The sequence below is a fragment of the Phaethon lepturus genome, unplaced genomic scaffold (genome assembly GCF_000687285.1).
Source record: "Phaethon lepturus isolate BGI_N335 unplaced genomic scaffold, ASM68728v1 scaffold45209, whole genome shotgun sequence".
Classification (NCBI taxonomy): Eukaryota; Metazoa; Chordata; class Aves; order Phaethontiformes; family Phaethontidae; genus Phaethon; species Phaethon lepturus.
In genome coordinates, this window is record NW_010566433.1 from 38,015 (window position 1) to 43,070 (window position 5,056).

At 38.4% G+C, this 5,056-nt stretch overlaps 1 protein-coding gene across 2 annotated transcripts in view; it reads right to left on the bottom strand.

The window, feature by feature from the left end:
* RAF1 (Raf-1 proto-oncogene, serine/threonine kinase) overlaps nucleotides 1-5,056 on the bottom strand; it is a 33,812-nt gene that overhangs the window by 25,369 nt on the left and 3,387 nt on the right. The window lies entirely within an intron of this gene.

Consider the following 5,056-nt stretch of genomic DNA (forward strand, 5'->3'; position numbering starts at 1 on the left):
AGCAGGAATTGTAATAAAAAGCATTCATTGAAGAAATTCTATTTTTATCAGTGATTCTGGGCTTTTCTGGGGGGTGGGGTGGGTAGGTTGGTTGCTGGTTTGTTGTTTATTTAAAAAAGGGTAGCAAGTTTAATACTGTTGGTATACAATGAAATACATAACATTTTAATAGTATCACAATTTACGTAGTATGAAACAGCCAAATAAAATTCTAAACCCCCACACACACCATGCTTAATTACATTTCAGCATAAACCTCTCCCAGAGCAGGGACATGAACAACTCCCTGCATGCTTCCAAATCAGCACACGGTACTATTTTTGCACACTCGGGGACAAAGATCAAGGTATCAGTGTATTTTTTCCCCAGCTTTCACAACTTCAATGCAGCCTGAACTCCAAATTATAGTCTAAATACATCTTATTCAAAACTAAGCAAAAACAAAGTGTGAAACAGTTTTGAACAGTGAAAAAATCCTTGCTAAATTTCCAAGTAGCCAGATTCATTACCAAGCTTTCAAAAAGAAAAAAGGTAATAAAAAAGGAATAATGAAAATAAGCACAGTAGTTTATTTCCTCCATAAAATTGCATCCTTCTATAAGTATTTGAGAAACTGATGTTCAGAACCACACAGTGCAAGTACACATCTTTTTCCATGTTAGTAGGTTGTTTCCAAATTAATCTTCAGTGGTTGTGCACACCACCTATACTCCTGATCCCCTCTTAGGAAAGGTAAAGAAAGTCATATTAAAGCTACAGTCAAAAAGCAAATCAGTCAGCAAATGCCAAAATGAAGGTCTTCCAAACAATCCTAATTCCGTCCCCTTAAGTATGGGGAAGACTTGCATTGAAAGACCTGCATTGTTCCCCTGAAATCATAACAACTTCATTCCCTACATAATACCAAGCACTCCTTTACTGAACACCTACATCAGTACCTACTAAAGTCTCATTTCATGTGTGGTCCTGTACCCCCTTGTTGCAAATTATTTGAACCCTCCAATTCATTCATGCTGTTTTGTGTAGCACCCATGCAAAAAAAACCCAAGTAAAAAAAAGAGCTCCTCTTATCCCAAACATTCACATGCTTATGTCAGAGAAAAGATGACTCTGTGTGTTACAGCTGAAGAGCTAAAGTAGTGGAATTCATGGGGAAAAAAACCACTCCACTAGTATTAAGTGTCCATTTTCAGATGCCCAGAATGATGAAATTTGAATTTCAGAGTGTTTTCACTCACAGCACAACTCCAAAAAGCCAGCTAGATTTGTAAACACTGAACATTGCTACAGACCTAAACCCAGATCTGACTAGTAGCTAGAAAGGAAACATGTAACAACAAACTTCAAGAAAAAGGTCTGGTTCCTATGAAGCACATATCATGGTGTGCAAACTCTGCAGCAGAAGAACTCTAGGCCTCTTACACTCTACTACAAAGGGGTCTTTTGGTCAGTTCATGAACATTTCTTGCACTGACAACATGTGCAATGACAACATGTGCAATGACAACATGTGCAATGACAACATGTGCAATGACAACATGTGCAATGACAACATACATATCCTCTCCTTCCCTCCTGCCAATCATTGTCATTCTGCATCAATGCCATCGATTGTGCAGGTGCAGTTGTTCAAAAATTCAAAATATTTAAATGACAGTAAGATTTAAAACTCAATACCCAATCGAAACCTAACTGGATTTAGAGACTTGCAATTTTTTTTTTTTTTTTTTCATCTCTGGCACATAAATGACAACAGTCTTACATTTGATGTAAAAAGGGAACAAGGAATGGGAAGGCACAGAGGCTTTCTGAAAAAAGGAGGGAAGAGGGGAGATAAAATTGAGGAATACAACTGAGTTCGGCCTGCACAAGCAAGTACAACGATCTCGCAATTCATATGCAATGCCCTACTGCCAGGAATCAGAAAGGTGAAAAAGCAGTTATGTACAGGTGCAACAACCATATTATGCATATGGACAGCTAAAAGAGTAACTAGTCAGATAGTAACAATAAAAACAATGGCGATAAACTCTTAGATAAGAGGGAAAAGATGAAACCCAGACAGCTCGTTCTCTTTCCTCCTCTTAACTTACCCGCTATGGGGAACCCTACATTATTTCACCCTTCAAAGTAATACATGAGTCAAACAAGAAGAGGAGCTCAAGTGGATTTCCCTGAGTAAGTTGAGGTAAGGAATAGCAGGGCAACCATCAAAACCTTCTTCTTGTCACTGCTGAGGTTAAGTTGAGAACAACCTAATGTTACAGCCTTTATATTTAATATTTTGATGTGCTCCCAACATTTCCTGAAAAATTCAAGAGAAAACAGGAAATGACAAAAAATTCAAACTTGCACCCTGACAACAGCTAAATTTCGTATCAAAAGGTACTTCCCTTCTTTAACAGCGCTCTCTTGTCCAAATATGAAAGCCTACTGCATACTGCAGAGATCACACGTACAACATTTTGAGGTTGTAAACATAGTCAGAAAAACAAAGTCAGCAACTGCTCACAGCCTTCTGTACAATACAAATGTCAGCGGTATCTTTGATTATGCATTTGCATCCTTCTCTTTCCTAGGATCTTTGCCTCAAGTAAGTTCTGGATATTCCTAGGACTGTGTGTGTGTTTGGCATAATCCTCTCTTCCAAAGACGCCCTGCTCTCTCTTGCCACCATGCTTCATCACTGCATTTTTGCTGTCTTTTTTGGCTGCAGCTCCTGATTGTGTCCCTGGCAGCTTGGGTTCACTCACAGATGTTGAGAGTTCTTTTTCTAGAAAACAGAAGTACCTCCTCACCTCAGCAGGCAAATTTAAAACATGCCATCCTTATCTCGCTTTCCTGCCTAAACTAGAGGCTATGGGTTGTACTTACACACTTCAAGAAGGAGCCACCACTTAAGGGAGAAGATGAGAACTTGGCTCAGATCTGGAGTGGACAATGACTGCAAGCGGCCTGAGGGCAGAGGGGTAAGGGAGAAGAAAGGGAAGTTTAAAAGATATTTGAAGTCTCCTGGGGAGAGACAAGGAATCCATGATGAAAAATTGCTAAACCTGTTCTTGGCATCCATAGTACAAGGGCATGCAGTTGGTAAGGTGGGGCTTGTTGAAGAAACAGCAGTAATCAATTGTCCTGCTGCTGACTTTTGCAACTATTCAGAGGCAACCCTCATGTGGGATGATAGGAGGCTCCAGCTCCTCAGAAATACCTCTTCGCTCAGGCCAAAGAGAGTCTAACCAAGAGGGCTTCGATTCTGATACTGCATGGGCAGCCACTGGACACGTTCCTTTCTCAAACCAAGTCACTGTTCTTATTCCGAATTCTTATCATGGAAGAATAGACAGTCATAAAAGCTGCTGCTTAAGAAGTAATTTACAAATTAACTGCACCTTTCCCTTGCCCTCCAGTGTAAAGAAAGCTAGCTTAAAAAATTATATGAACGTATATAAAAACATCCACTTTGAACTCAAACAGCTCACTGCATACATAGGTACAAGGTAAGAGAATTAGCATGGCAGCTACTTGACCAGCTTTGAACTGACAAGAAAAAACAAATACATAACCACACAACATAATATTGCACATACACACATGATTTCCAATTGGTACACTGAACGCAGAACCAAGCACAACAGCAGAAGACAACAGACATACTATTTCACAGGACACGGGTTAGTGTGTCCACCTTCTGGCCAGCTTAACAGATAGGACATGTGCACAGCATAGCTTACCTTTCGGCATCCTGAAACCTGTGCCCTAACATTGACTTGTTTATTCATTTTGGGCCTTTTGCTCCAGCCAGTAATTGGTGAAAGCCATTTTTACTGAAACTAAATTCATTTTCTCCAATCTCCCAAGATCCACACCAATTCACTCCAGTGAAAAGATGTCTGCTATGTTCTGAAGAGAAATTTAATTTAGAATAAAGGAGGAAAGATTTTACAATGATGCCTTCATAAATACATAATTTTTAGTTTTTCTTCCTTTAAGTTATTTACAAGCATGTTTCTGAAACACAATCATTACCAGATACTAGATTTATGTTTATGCCATTCTCAAATAATCCATTGCCAACTGAATGTTTTCATGCACCTTTCTGAAATTTTTCTTCCCGCAACTCTTCACTTTCACGGAAATTACTTCAAACAGCCTGTCTACAACTGAAAAACTGCAACAGCAGCATTCAAAGAATATTTTAAGATATCAAAGTACGAGCATATCAGTCCCCTTGTAAATCCAGTACTGCTAGGAAACTGATACTGATTTGTTTCATACTAAATATTTAATTGGAGCAGAAAAAAAAAAAATCTCATATTATTCCTCCGTCTTCCACAGGTATACTGCACACTGTGACCAAGATGGCACTTTTTAACTAGTACTTTTTAAATAGATTACAGATTTTGATAATTAGTCATTTGAACAAGCATTAAAACATCTATGCAAAGTGCACACCTGACAGTAACAAATTCCTAGACATCATTCACTCATATCCACTCAGATCATACACTCATATCATTCATTCATATCCGAAAGATACTTTAAGTTACTTTAACTTTTTCCATGACTAGCAAAAAGTGTTTAGTCTGAACTGTTAAAAATTTCAGTCTGCCTCCCTAAGGAATGCTGAAACTGGTAAAGACAAAGCCTGAAAGCTCGTAGCATACAACGCTAAACTCCTTTCAGTATAGAGTTGAGGTGCCTTGCCCTTCCCTTTAGTTCTGAAACAAACACCAAAACCTTTGAAAGAAAATATAAATACGGTTCCCACTCCTAACACACATACATGCTACCATTTTTATCCACACGAACAACTAATATTCACTCATGTTTAATGAAATACATATACAAAAGCAAAACACCACAGAACAAAACCCCGAATCCATTTCAAAGTTAACACTTTGTTAGAAAATAGAAGCTTTAAAAGCCGCTTATAAGAAAAGTTTTCCTCTCTGACACAAAAAGATCAATAGTACATTTAACTGTGGTCTTTTCTCAGTTCCCCTCCTATATAGTAATTCTCAATTGATTTAATATTGCATGGGTGACCCATTCTTGG